The 15,202-nt window shown below is 47.4% G+C and overlaps 1 protein-coding gene across 1 annotated transcript in view; it reads right to left on the reverse strand.

Annotated features, from left to right (window-relative positions):
- The window catches only part of Blk (BLK proto-oncogene, Src family tyrosine kinase), a 42,838-nt gene extending 27,872 nt beyond the window's left edge, over positions 1-14,966 (reverse strand). The window contains exon 1 of the mRNA XM_021181516.1: positions 14,548-14,966. The gene's annotated coding sequence lies outside the window, so the exon portion shown is untranslated. The remainder of the gene's footprint in view (positions 1-14,547) is intronic.
- Positions 14,967-15,202: the final 236 nt, after the last annotated feature.

Raw genomic sequence — 15,202 nt, forward strand, 5'->3', positions numbered from 1 at the left:
ATGATCCCTCTGCGGGCATACAGGGCAGTGGCACCATGGATCCCAGCATGATCCCTCTGCGGGCATACAGGGCAGTGGCACCATGGATCCCAGCACGATCCCTGAGCGATCTGCCAGCAGAAGCTGAGAGGTCCATTCTCACCCAGAGGTAGCTGTACATGTTTATTGTACTCAGGGAAGGGTGGTAATGGGGGGACTTTTGCGTTAATTTGTTTTTGCCTGATGACTTTTAGCATGCTAGGAATCATATTGACCCTTCCCACTGTGTTGTCCTTTTCCTATTGGGAAAATGTCTTAGAAATGTCTTCCCAGCTGGGTGTGGTGGTGCACGCCTTTAATCCCAGCAATCCGGAGGCAGAGGCTCGAAAAACAAAAACAAAAACAAAAGAAATGTCTTCCCATCTCCAATACCAACCCAAATAATACTTTACCTAGAAATACACCAAAAAAAAAGGTGATGCAGACCTGTATATGAATTTGTTAAAAGATACTTTAAAGGTGTTTTTAGGAGAGAGACTGAGTCATTGATCGCTAATTAAGAGGACTATAGTTCAGAGGTGAACCTTCCCTCCATAGCCTCCAAAAGTCAAATGGGTTTTCTATCAATATTCCAGCAAAAACTTTACAAGAAGTTCCTAAAGCTTGGTGGGCAATAAGAATTCAAGAATAAAAGAAATAAAGAAAAAAAGAGAAAAAAAATCAAATGTCAAAGAGGCCCCAGTAAAAGCTGCAGTAAACTGAGATAGCAAAAGGATGCACATGGACGGACACACACACACACAAACGCACACAGTCACACTCACAGACACACACATACATAGACACACAGACACACACATCATCACATCACATCACATCACATCACATCACATCACATCACATCACAAACACCACACAGCACACATACATAAGCATGTTAAACATCAGACAAGCACTGGCGATCACCAGAAAGACACTCAAGAGAACGGTGCTGTGACACTTGATGTTTCTGTTGAAGGGCGAAGCCGTTCTCTTCCCTCACAACTGTGCCCTAATATCAAATCTACATTGACGGAAGATTTAACCATCAATGATGGCTGAATCAGAAAGTCAAATATTATATAATGGAAGTTTTAAATGCCCCATCTTTCCCCGAACTGAAATCCTAGCATATGTTCTCAAGTCTGTTCCTGGATGCCTCATGGCTGTTCTTTGCACAGAACCACACGTAGAATCTACGCCTGCACAGAAACCATGCAGTTCCTCACTGCACAGAAACCATGGAACTCCTTATTGCCAGGACTTTATTCCTTACTATTTCTAATTGATTTTTAAAAAATAATTTAAGAATAATTATGAGAAAAATCTTGTATTAATTTTATTAGCATTGTATGTATGATCATATATTATTTTTGAAGAAGTGGTAAGTTTTTAATTATATTCATTTGTGTGTGTGTGTGTGTGCGTGTGCACATGTGTACATACAGACATGTGCACATAGACACTAGTAATAAATAAAAGGAAATATTTCTCTTCTAAATCAATAAGGTGAACTTATATACAATCTCTCCCTCTCTCTCATTTTGAGGCAGGCCCTTACCATGTAGAACATATTAATCTCAAACTCATGATCCTCTTGCCTCAGCTTTCAAAGTGCTGTAATTACAGACAAGACTTCCCCAAACTTAACTTGATAAATCAGTTCTTGTACAACTCAAAATTTCATATAAAAATAGTATGCACTTATTACAAAGATGGACACTAACACAGGAAATTATACAGGAAACCCTCTCTCCATTGTTTTAATATCTTGATTATTTGAATTTTACTTATTCCTCTTTGGAGAAATGTGCTTTTTTTTTTTTTTTTTTAAATGGAACACAGATTAAGCAGAGTTGGTGGAAGGAGAGTACTGGCCTGTGTCCTGACATTGCGGTTTGCAAAGTATAGCTCCTTTGCTGGTGTCCTTGTCTCTTGAGTCTCCTTCCCTGCCCGGTAAAGTCAAGGCGAGGATGGTCAGCATCTCACGGCATCTCACAGAAGTCTAGCTAGAAGCTGAGTCTGACACAGCATCTGTGGGAGCACTGACTGGCACTTAGCCTGTAAGACTTTGTTTTGTCTTTTATCACTCAAAATTTTATTGTAAGCTTCTTTCTTATCATGCAGACCTGAGCACACTTTCACAACTCTCCTTACTATGCATGTGCATACATGTGTAAGCATTTGCATGTGCTCGCTTACCTTCGTCTAACGAGCGTGTGAGTTAGTTACTGGATCTCCCTACACTTTCTTCAGGCTTATCTAGGCTCTCAGAAGGAAAATCAGTTTGGACTAATTTCTGGAAACTGTTTCAAGATCCCTGACCCAAGCCACCAAGTTGCTTGCCAAAAAGTCTGCGACAAGTCTCTTCAGCCTCCTGTGAGGCAGCATGGCCTCTACCATCCACGGCAATCCCAGAGATGGCTTGGTTCTTCCCCATGAGGATCCCATCATCCCTCCACAAATGCTTTCCAGAGCTGGAATGCAGGCAAGTACTAGCACTGCAGAGAGCTAGCGCTCAGAATGCCATGGGATGAAAGCCATGAGAAGACAGTAGCGAACAAACCAATCACTGAGCAGAATTCCCAGCAGAGGTGAGTGCTGTGGAGAAAGTCAGTCAACCATACCAGAGGGGCTGGACTGTTCAGATAAAACCTCTCCCAGGGTCAGGTGAAAGTCAACATACTTGGGTCTGAATGGTGGGGGAAGTGTTGCGGGGCAGGGAGAGAGCAAGAGGTAAAGCCCAAGTGTGGGCTCGCCCAAAAGCAAAGGTAGCAGCACCCTAGAGGGCAGAGATGGCATGGGCAGCAGAGGAAACAGGGCATAAGCCCAGGAGAAGCTGGAGATTTCATCAATGACACCAGGATGGCCCACTGCGTGCTTTGAAGAGCCGACGTACCTTTTACAAAGATCACTGCAGCTGCTGCGTGGAGAAGAGACTGGAAGTGAGAGCCGAAGGCAGGGGTCCTTGACAGGAGGAGAAGCAAGAGGCTGTGGCTGGAACACGGGTGTTGTCAGCAGATATGGGGGGCACGGATGGAAATAGTGAGATGCTACCAACATCTGCCCCAGTGATCACCTTTGAGGGAGGGGCGGACTCTCTGCAGTGGGAAGGGCCACCTCACCCCTTCTGAAGATTAGAATCTATGTTCAGAGTGAAGAGTCCCATCTCTACCAGGCATCTGAAACCCCAACCGTATTGAATAAACTCAGGTAAACAAGTGTCCACCTAGGCAGCATGAGCTCACACACAAGCCAGGTCCAATGGACCATGGAGCAAACTCCCGGTCCCCTCAGGAGCCCAAGCTTAGGAGTCTGTGCCTTGTGGATAAAGACAACTAGTGCCCATGTGAGACTGAAGGCTGGGCAATGAGGTCACTAGCTCACATAGGACCTGGGGTAGGGGGTGCATTCTATGCCTGATTCATTAAGTTTGTTGTCTAAGTGTGCTCTTCACCCAGCTCCAGTTTCTACACCTGCTGTGGGAACCCAAGGGCTTCGTTCCTCCGTGCAGTGGCAAGGTCATAGGGCCAAGCCCAGCCTAAATCATCCTCTGATGACTCCTGAAGCCCTGAGCTGCTTCAGAAAGCACATGCTCTTGATATTATGGGAAATGTGCTTTTTGGTTTCCTAGAGTCCCTCCTTTCTCTGACAGGGGACCCTTGACCCAAGTCCAACTAATTGGGGTTTGGGTAACAGGACCATCTCTATGCAATAGGGCCAAAAGCCCTCATTGCAGGACTAAGGCTGGCAGGGTCTCCCAGACAGCTACTTGGCTGTGTCCCGAAGACCCAAGTTTGGCTAGGAATGGTATGTAGTCTTCAGAAGTATGGTCGCTTTTTGTTATGGTCTAGGTGGTCATCTCTTCCCTGACATCCTGGAGGCTGCGCATGGTTATGCGTGAGAACAGAAAATCATTTTTGAAAGATTACATAGGGTCTGAACTATCAGGGTATGTGAGGAGGCCGACAAGCTACATGCTCATGACAGGGAAAGGACCAGAGAAAGGGCTCTAGAACTCAGAGCAGCTGGCACTGTTATGCAAACTATTGATGCTGGGACTTCGTGTGTGTGTGTGTGTGTGTGTGTGTGTGTGTGTGTGTGTGTGTGTTCATGTGTGTGTGGGTGCACATGCGTGCATGTCTGTGGAGGCCAGAGGTCCACCCAGAATGTCAATCCTCAGGAATGTCCTCTTTGTTTTGTGAGACAGGATTTCTCACTGGCCTGAGGCTCACTGATTCAGCTTAGCTGACTGGCAGGCCATAGGGACTTGTCTGTCTCTGTCCCCCTGTTGCTGCCGTGACAAACATGCAGCATCACGCTTGGATTTTAAAACATGGGTTCTGAGGATCAAACTCGGATCCTCACGCTTGTTCAGCAAGCACATTACTGACTGGAACAGTTGTCTCCTCAACCCTAAGACTTCTAAAAGATGGCTCAGAAGGAAAATGGCCAGAAATAAGCTTTTGATCCACTTCCCACCCTGCTGGACCCAGATCTTCTCAGTCTTCCTCCTCACGTCCATGTACAACTAATTTCTATTGTACAATCATCAACATGGTGTCATAACTGGATCAGTCTTGTGGTCTCCATCCCTGATATTTAACTTTATCTGAGCTGCTTCATCTCACTGAGACATCTGCAGGGTCCCCTCTGGTCTCTCTGCTCCTTCTCATGTCCCACATCCAGCCCTTCCCAAATTATCCACCTATGGCACTAAGTCTCCACTGTACCCAGACTCCTCTCTGCCCTAAGGCATCCTCTACCCCCAACTGCCTAATTTTTACAACCAAGAAAACAGACTGGACAGATCAGCCAAGTGTGCCCAAGGTCCTTCAGGTAGATGGGAAGTGGGAGGGGATAAACACAGCCCACCATCTTTCCAAGGTGACCTCCAGGACCTCAGGCCTCTGTCTCTGTGTTCACCATTCCTCAGTTGTGATTGTACAACTATAGAGGGACATGAATGTGTCTTTCATGGATCGACTACTGGGCTCCTCACATTTATTTCAAGGATGGGTCTTGGCTCTGACTTGAGTTGTGTGTTTCAGTGAGCTGGAATGACCACTTGACTCAGCCGTACATGGCACATGATCAGGTGACGAGGGACAGAGAACCCAAGAGCTTTCCCAGACCCCACTCATTTATAAACAGATGTGTCCCTTACGCTGTTGTCCAAGATGCTGAAGTGAAATGGTCCTTGTACCAGAAAGAGAGAAAGTGTGATTCTCACCAGAGCCTTCCACTTGTTCAACGTAACATGATGTTAAACTCCCTGTGACTCAGAAAAATCCCCAATATTTTTCTCACTAAAGGCAGGGCAATGAGCTGAAGTCTCTCCAAGGCAGACTCTCCCATTGCATTGGACCCTGAATCTGGTTGAGGCCAGGCACCAGGCTGCTTTGCTGACCACATCCTCCTTCACACAGGGCCCACAGAGCCCAGGATTTCTTTTTGAATGGATGAGTGACCCAGTCAATCGATTGGTCAATCCCGAAAACCCAAAGCATAAAAAATAGTCACACCTTCACCTCCCTAATACAAAGACGTTTATCTCAAGCCAGAGTCTGTCTGCACTCTGGCTGGGGTCATTGGCCATTACTTGGGGCTGACACATTGACCTAATATTCAGTAGTGCTCTACATCACTACAGTACATCACAGGCAGCCAAGAGGCAAACATAACCAGCTCACTTTGACGTCAGCTTGCCATACTTTAAGAAGCCTTTCTCCTTCAATGAGTAGTAGCAACTGGGGAATGTAGCCCAGACTTCTGGGGAGATGGGAAACTGAATGTGTCCATGTTTGGGACCTCAGGCACACACACTTTAAGGAGATCCAAGACAAGGTTACCAAGGAAGGAGACCAGATACACTTAAGACATCACTCAGCCACCAAGGGTGGGGCAGGAGAGTCTGTCAATAATAAAAACAGCTATTTGAAAAGGAAAGAACCGATGCTGGCATCAGGAGACAAACAGGCTATAACAGGCTGACATATTCCATCCATGGCTGAGTGTTTATGTCTGCTCTCTTGAATTTCAAAAGGTTTATCTTTGCCCCTTCACTCTTAGCTGATAACATTTTGGGTGGATGCACATGGCTCGCTCAGTGGGAAGAGCTAACAGCAACCACAAGCACTGGTGAGTCCTTCTGACTCTCAGGAGGGAGGCATGAAGCTGGTGGAATCCATTTAGTCTAAAAAACGCCAACATGTTCTCTTTAACTAAGAACCAGCCATACGGGGCTGCCTACATGCGGGGCTGCCTACATGCGGGGCTGTGGATGTAGTTCAGTTGGCAGAATGCTTGTGTAGCATGCACAGAGCCCTGGGTTCCATCCCCAGCACTTCAGAAATTGGGTATTCGGGCACATGCCTGTAATCCCAGCACTCTGGAGGTAGAGATGGAAGGACCAGGAAGAGGTCAAGATCATCTTTAGCCTCATAGCAAGTTTGAGGCTAGTTTGAGCTACTTGAGACTCTGTTTCCAAAAAAATATTTCTGGATTCACAGTCTCCTTACAACTGTGATGAAATTGAAAATAATGTCCCCAGAAAAAAAAATACACTTACCATAAACATGCCAGTTCTAAAAGGTGACTGATTTTTATTTTTGAAGTATAGTAAGAGAGTTTACTTTTGTTACTATTAAAATTAATATATTAAAAACCTTTTCTTTAATAGAAATTTATGACCTGGAAAGATGGCTCAGTGGTTAAGAGTACTTGCTGCTCTTAGAGAGAACTTGAGAGTTCTGCTCCCTGCATCAATATGTCAGCTCACAATTTTCTGTAACTCCAGGGAGCCTGATGCCCTCTTCTGGCCTCCAAGGACACGCACATGGCATTTGTCATCCCCCCCTAAACACAACACAGATATGGGAGAGAAAGAGAGAGACAGAGGCAGAGAGACAGAGAGAGACAAAGAGAGAGACAGAGACAGACAGAGACAGAGACTGACAGGGACAGACACCCAGAGAGAAAGAGATATTTTTTTAAAACTCAAATTTCTATGCTAAATTTGGCACCCACTTTCAGGGACCCTTTTCCTGGCAAAGCCTCCAACAATTCACAGACTTCTGATTAAGAACAAACTAGCCCAAAGCTCTAGGGGTTGTTTCCTTATGAGTCACTTCATTTCCCAGGCAGGAAAGTCTGTTCTCTGGCCAAAGACCACATCACAGCACTGGCCAGCAAATATGGTTGTCAGGGAGCCAGATGACAGAGGATGAAACTCTCAGCCACCATCGTCACCGCTTACAATGCAACTCAGTGCCAACCCTGTTCTCTCCCCAAATAAGCATTTTGTGTTCCCAATTAATTGCCATTCCTTGGAGGGATTAGAAAAGGACAGCCTTTGGTTACATGATGCAGCTCAGATTAACTTTGCCTGTGTGCTATTTCGTTTTTGAACCGCAACTCTCTGTGTAATGGTCTTTAAAAAAAAAAATCAAAGCAAACTAGAGGTCTAGTATTTATGCAGCCTCAAAAGTGACCACTGTGCCATAGACTCACAGGAAGATGCTTACGTTATGACAGAAAGAGAAGGGGGGGGGGCGCGAAAGCAGAATCACAGCGATGTCTCTTGTGCATCAGTGATAAACTATGTCCAGGGTAAACCAACAGGAGCAGATTTTAGGACCAACATAAGCAAAGCCAGCTGAATCAGAGGTTATGTCTGTTTTCAGCATTACCTTTGGGGTTACATAATTTTTTCAGATTTGAAGTCAGGAGACAAATGATACATCTGTGTTAAATTAGCCTACCCTCCCAGCGGCTCTCCCGCCCTGGTCTCAGCAGCCTGCTCCTCCTGTGGCTTCCCTTGTGACTGGGTTTTGGGGGTAAGTAGCACCAGGGCTGAGCTAGCAGAACCCCTCCAGACTCAGACCACAAACCCCAAGCCTAGCGTTAGAAAGAGCAAAGAAGACATCATCAGCACTTCCAGTGTTTGTCCTGGTCCCCTCAGACCCCTCCTAGTTTATGTCTTCGAAGAGATTGGCTCCTATAAACGAGGTGGGGGTGGGGCTCTACTCTGAAATTCATGGGGGTTATGGAATAGACATGTCTTGTTGTCTCATGCCATCAGAGACTCTGATGTTCATATCACATCGCTCGCAAGCAGACTGACTTTTGGAGTCAGATGGAAACGGCTTGTCTGCAGTGACTGATGAGTGCTGAGAATCATTACAGCCCCTTGGCTGCCAAGACCCTGGCCTGGCTCAGCTTTCGCCTGGCATCTGCGGTCCTCGTGGTATCCTCATGAGAGCGTGAAGTCAGCTACTCCCACTAAAGCTACTGAGAGAGGACTGGATAGGTTCCTACAGCAAAATCTCAGGGAAGGAGACAGCTCCAACATACAGAGGCTCCGAGATCTGCCGACAAGTCTGCTCTCAGAGGCCTGCTGACCTCTAGTTGGGCTCCCAAGAGCTTTTCTCTCATGGCCAGCCCTTCCTGCTGCTAGAGGAAGTGAGCAGAAGCCTAGGGGGCCCCTCCTGCTCTCTGACCCCAGTGTTCATTTGCCTTTGGACTCACAAGTGACCTGCCTTCCTTTTCTGCTGTCCTAAAGCATTCTGAAGGACCTTGGGGACATTGCCACAGTCCTATCATTTGGACTCCTGTTGGAATGAATGATTGACATGCAAGCCTGACTTCATAACCACTCTCATGTCTGTGCTTCTCAGGCCCAGCACAGTATCTCGCTCTCTAAGAGACTGTTTCAGAGCTGAGAGCTGAAGGGGCTCTAGAGAGAGGAAAAGTAGGGGAAACTTAACCCCAAAGGTGGCAGGGTGATATGGAGAAACTAAAGCAGAAAAGATCGAGCCAGCAGCCTGAGCGGCCAAGCAGCCTAGAGGAAATAGGGAAGGTGACCACAGGAATAGCCCACAGGGCATAGAAGCAGACTCAGCAGGATCCTGTCCCCAGGCAAGCTGGCGCCAGAGTCTCCTGGGGGTAGAAACGCCCTCAGCCAGAGGTCGTAGGTCACAGCTTGAGGTCTTACATGAGCATAGCACTGAGCTCATCCCATCCTAGCTCCTAACCTCACAATCTCTGTGTATAGACCATGGAGCAGCCTGTTCTCAGCCCTCACCTCTATGATGACCCACACATACCCCCCAACTCCCATTACCGCATGTGCACACACATGCGAGTGTGCATACACACACCCTGCCCCACCCCCTTGCCTTGCTGCTGTGCTAAGGTGCGGGCTCATGCTGGAACCTAAGGCTGCAACCCTGAGTGCATCTCAGCGGTGCTCCCTCCCAGCTCTGGATCCCTAGGTAGGTTCCGACCACCAGCACAGGGCTGTTTGGGGACCAGCTGAGACCAGGGCATTCTGGAATATATCTAGGTGCCTAACCAGCCTTCGCCTTTGACCAGAGTGCTTGCTGTACCTACAGAGCCATTAAGGTCTGACAAGTGGTTTGAGAGGTAGCTTAGCTCCCCTCCCCCAAAAGCACTGTGGGAAACAAGCTCAGAAAGAGGAAGTTGCCCAGCCAAGGCTACAGGCCAGAGCCCCGTTCTAGAAGTGAAGTCTCAAAGACTAATGAGCCAGGCAGAGCACAGTCCACCTCCAGCTCTCTCAGCTTCTGGTTCTTCCTCCAGTCTTAACCCTAGGTCACCATCTTGTCCTGTCCATATCAGCAGCACCCTGATGATGATGATGATATATATATATATATATATATATATATATATATATGTATCAATACAGACTTTAGAAACTACCCCACTCCCAGGTCAGCTTCTAGAAAGTGCTTAACTTGAAAGAACTCAGTAGTCTCTAACCTGAACCTTGCACTCCAGTGGGGACAGCTGACCTCTTATCTTCATAGTCTCCTTACCCTAAACCCTTGCCAAGCTTCTGACATTGGAGTACGACTTTGTCATCTACAGAGTTCATGCTCTAGAACTGTGTAATGGAGTTACAAAAACATAAATAGTAACCAAACAAACAAATCGTAAACCTCACCTCATAATGCTTTAATTATGTGTATGATTTTGTGTTAGGGTTGCACTCATAGCTGGCCACAGGCTGAACATGCCTGCTTTAGAGCACTGATTTCCTCTTAAATTCCCATTTGCAGTGAGGTCATGCCCTCGTCCAAAGCCAGGGTGACTACATCTGCCCTTCTCAATGACAGTAACAGGCCATGCACTCAACAGTTTTCATCAGCACCTATTTGTATCTCAACACTTCATAGTGGACCATCTAGATGGCCCAGATCTAGGATGGATCCCAGGGGCAGAGCTGGTGCCAGGCAGGATCATCAGACATTCTGTCATCTATCTATCTATCTATCTATCTATCTATCTATCTATCATATGTCAATCATCTATCTATCTATTATCTATCATCTGTCAATTGTCTATAAATCTATCTATATCTCTTTTGAGAGAGTTTTGCCATATATCCTTGGCTGGCTTTAATTCACTATTTAGACCCAACTAACCTTGAGCTCACAAGATCTGCCTTTCTCTGCCTCCTGAACACTGGGATTAAACATGTGCCCTGTTATGCCCAGCTGCTTTCTTCTTTTAAAACTTTCTCCTATCCATCCTTCAGCTCCAATCATCTTGTCAGCCATCCCTTCTCCACGTCTGCCTATCTCCTTTGTCCTGTCCCTGTCCCCATTCCAAGTCTGTACATATGAAAAGGATTGCCAGGCCCGGGCATGAGAGAGCAAGTGTTTCTGTCCATCCCAGAAATTAACAGTACAGACCCATGCTGTGCTAGATACCTGCTCAGCCTCCTGCCTCCTGCTGGCATGGCAAACAAAGACCTCTGTAGAGAGTGCCTCCCTACAACATGATCTGTATGGGACAGAGATAGGGACAGTTTCCCTCTGACACAGGAGCAAGAGGCGGAACTGCACTCCACCCATAGGAATTAAGCAGATCAGGTTAGAAGACCAAACCTTGCTGCCCAGGGGAAGCCTCTGAAAACCCAAGGGCTCTTTATGCAAGAGTGTACACACTGTACCATAGATGACACCAGCACAAGAGACCAAACTACAGGTTCAGAGTACTTGACAGCTCCAATACATACAACAGGAGCCTGGTCTTAAACGTCAGAAGTGATCTAACCTGTGAAGCCCAGAACATCTAAAGCCCTTGTAGATACCACTGTGGGGTTGTGGGCTTACGTATTCCCTGTATTTATTGTGCAGACCAGATGTGTCATGTTTTCTCTGATTGGTCCGTGGCAGGATCCCAGGTGTCAGGTATACAGAGGCCAAGCAAGGTGGGGATAACAAGGCCTCCAGGAACTTCTTGCTGCAGGATTGTGGGGGGCTGGGAGCCCCACTGTCACCTTGGAGGAGACTGATGCTCAGTAGAGCCTGTACTCCATCTTGTGGTTGTTTGGCACTGAGATCTCTGCTTGGAGGGAGCTGTGGCTACTGTTTGACATAGCAGGAAGCAGAGCGCAAACAGGCCACTGGCTCACTTTCCCCCAGCTGTCAGGTTCTGAGCCATGTTCCCGTTTAGACCTCTGTACCACACCACCTCAAGGGAAGTAGAATGTCAAAAATTTGCAATGCCACTTTCCCTGTCTGTACTGCTTCAGAGCCCACAGTGCAGGCCAGGGAGACCCTCATGAAGCCCAGCACGGTTAGCAGTGACGTTTAGAGCTCAGCCCTTCCTCCTGTAACTTCTTCCTCATGCCCTATCCTTCCCATGCACCTTGCTTTTCTTGCTTGCTTCTTTCATGCAAGAATGGTTTGCGAACCTCAGAATCCTGGGATTCCAGTCACTCAGGAGGCTGAGAATGGAGGACCACAAGTCTCTTGTCTGTCTGGGCTACAGAGCAAGGAAAAGGAGAACCTGAACACCCAGTGAAACTCTGTCTCAGTATAAAATAAAACCAAGGGGCTAGGCTAGCTCAGTGCACAAAAATTTTTCTAGGAAGTATGAGACCTTAGGTCCAATCCCTAGCTGTAGAGGTGAAGGGGAGGGGAGGGAGAAAGGGGGGGGAGAAGGAAGAGGAGAGGAAGGGCAGAAAGGAGAATAGAGGGGAGAGCGGAGGAAGGTAGGAGAGAAATAGAGAAAAGGAAAAGTGGTTTTGCACAGCACCTTTCATGAACGGGGAACCATGCTAGGACCCAGCCGGATGAGCAAAGCCTGCCCCTGTCGCAGGGGAGCTCCGGTCTAAGGGGGCTTGGTTGGTAGAGGCAAGGCACAGCTCAGCATATGCTGATGTTTGTGGGAATACAAAATGACTTGGAGCCCTGTAAGCGATGGTTCTAAGACTCTGGGGAAAGGGATTCTCCATGCGAAAGTAGGAGAGGGCTCCAGCCTAAGATAACACAGCGAAACATAAACTGGTGGAAAGCATCCTCAGGCTAGCTTGTAGTCCCGCTGATCTGTTTGATAATCATCGCAGCGCTGTGATTCGGATCTATGTGTCATCTTTCTGCACACTTATCAGTCTGTTTTCTTCCTCTCCAGCTTCTGAGGCATCGCTGATCTGGCAGAGTTATGGCTTTCGAGGAAGTCCATCTGCCCTGTCAGGCTCCTGAGGGAGAGTGGACCCCAAAGGATGTCTGGCTCCATTTGGATGAGAGGCACTCTGTGCAGGTCTAGGTGCCCTGCTGCCTCTTTCTCCGCCTCCTGTCTCCTTTTTGAGGCTGAGTCCACATTGGACCGTGAATACCTCAGAGCAGGTCAGACTGGCCTAACCCCACAGCCCCTGACATGAGGGGGGACTCAAAAAATGTACATCCAACAAAAAACAGACAGACAGACAGACAGATGAAAAATCCAGTGAGGAGCAGGAAACACAGTGTGATTCTAGAATAGACAGATAGCAGAAGAGAAAGGGCGGCGAAGGCCTCCTGTGTTCCGAAATGTTCAAAGAGACGTTTCCTCAGGGGTACTTATCTTGTGACCACTCTCGCTCTGAGGCAAGATGAGTACAATTATTTTTTTGAACTTTTTATTTTGAAGCAATTCTAAAATTGTAGAAAAACAGCAGACACCAGAACTAATACACTAATACTGGCACCAGGAACACTGTAACAGTGGCCTGTAACTTTATCACCTGTTTGCTTTCTGTGATCCTGACAGTCTCAAGGATTTACACATTGTAGAACACCCCTCAGTTTGGACCGATATGGTTATTCGGTCTGGTTGGGCTGTGTTGCGAGTTTGAGGAATGAGGTGCATGGTGGCAGAAGTTCACAGCAGCAACATGTCCTGTCCCCGGTGAAGTTGATCTTGGTAACTTGCCTAACCTGGGGTCTGTCTTGTTATCTACTATACAGCTACTGCCTCTGCCTCTCATACATACTGGAGGCTCAGGTCCCTGTCAGGGTCAGGGGGACTAGCACCCCCTCCTGCAGACATGGCAAGAGAATGCCTCACAGTTCCAGATCATTAGCAACACTGTGTTGGTGGTGGTGTGGGCCAGTGAGGATGAAATCAGTGGCCAATTACAAAGTGAACGGAGAAGCTGCCAAATTGTAAACATTGCCTGCATGTGTGTGTTCATGTGGGCATGGCATGGTGTGTTTCTCCTCAGGAGGGAGCCACCTTGGGGTTTTAAGGTTGGGTGTGTGTGTGTTTGTTTGTTTGTTTGTTTTAGATCTCTCACTGGAGTAGGGATCATGGAGTAGGGACACTAGCTGGCCAATGCACCCAGGGATGCTCCTACCCCACCTCCCCAGGACTGAGGGTTTTCACCTGTGTGCTAGAGGATCAAACCCATGTCTTTATGCTTTCAAGCCAAGCACTTCACTGACTGAGCTATCTCCCTAGCCCAAGTCTAAGTAAGCAACTTTTTTTTTTTTTTTTTTTTTTTTTTTTTGGTTTTTCAAGACAGGGTTTCTCTGTAGCCCTGGCTGTCCTGGAACTCACTCTGTAGACCACGCTGGCCTCGAACTCAGAAATCCACCGGCCTCTGCCTCCCAAGTGCTGGGATTAAAGGCGTGCGCCACCATGCCCGGCTAGTAAGCAACTTTTAAACATCCTTTCAAAACGTGTGCTATCAACTATTCTTTCCTCGGGCTACCTTTACTAACAAAACATATCTTGGCCAAAAAGGTTGTTAGTCCCATCACCATAATACCCAAAAAGCCAAATAATTTCATTAAAAACCAGAGTATCGAGAGGAATCACCAGACACACTGACCTTGAGCCAGGTGGTGCATATCACCTCATTGGACTCTGCACAGTGGCTCCAGTTACCTTCCTTTCTAGCAGGCTGGGGGACTTGCCTCTAGCCCCATAGCTGGTCTGTATGTTCCCGGCTATCTTCTCCCACATCCCATGTCTTCTGGTGGACCTTCACTGCCCTTCCCACCTTGGAGCCACAGACACACAATCTACCCTAGATAGGTGAGCTTTTATAAATTCAAAGACCTCTCAGGAACAAACAGTGGGGTACCTTATTCGTAGCTGTAGAACAGAGCATGTGAATTCTATGAGTAGCAGCCATAGCAATGTTCCTGCCCATTCACCCATCTCACAGGCCTCAGAGCACCGTTCACACTGGGTAGAGAAATGAGCTGCCCAGGAGCCAGCTGAAAGGCCTACCTTGCAGCGCTTCAGTAGCTTCTCAACATAGCTGTTCAGATCCCAGGGTGTGTGTGGTTGAAGAACTTTCTATCGGCAACCAGAAGCTCTGGACCCAGTTAAGAAAAGCCAATCCCATCCCCAGATGGATTCTTCTCATCTCAGTCAGCTTCAGTGGCTTGTGGCTTCCTGCCAACAGCACACAGAGGTGTGTGTGCCCCCTGTTGTGATCAGACCGCCATGAACAGCCCCAAAAAGCAGCTCAGTGGGAGCTCTGCCCTCCAGCCAAGTCTTCTGTAGACTCCTGGCTCCTCAGCCCCGGAGGGGTTTCTGAGGAAGTTTCATGGGCACCTGACCTTCAGCCAGGCTGGTCATGATGCCTCTCTGCCACCCCAAAGTTTTCTCATGGGTTTTGGTTCACCACATGGCTGGTGTTTCCCCTTGGTTGGTTTGTTAGGGTCAACACACCTCCAACTATCTCCAGGAAGTATTTTTCAGAGGGTTCCGTCTGGGCCACCTGTGGGAACTAGGGCGGGGTTCTCTCAGTCCATTGGCTTTGCTTTGCTTTTAAATGATGCTAATATTAGTGAAGTCATAGGATGGTGTGAGCATTCAGTGGCAGAACAGATGTGACTGGACTGTATAGAATTGATGTTCAGTACATACAAATCCCTCC

Source organism: Mus caroli, chromosome 14 (genome assembly GCF_900094665.2).
Source record: "Mus caroli chromosome 14, CAROLI_EIJ_v1.1, whole genome shotgun sequence".
In the NCBI taxonomy this organism is placed as follows: domain Eukaryota; kingdom Metazoa; phylum Chordata; class Mammalia; order Rodentia; family Muridae; genus Mus; species Mus caroli.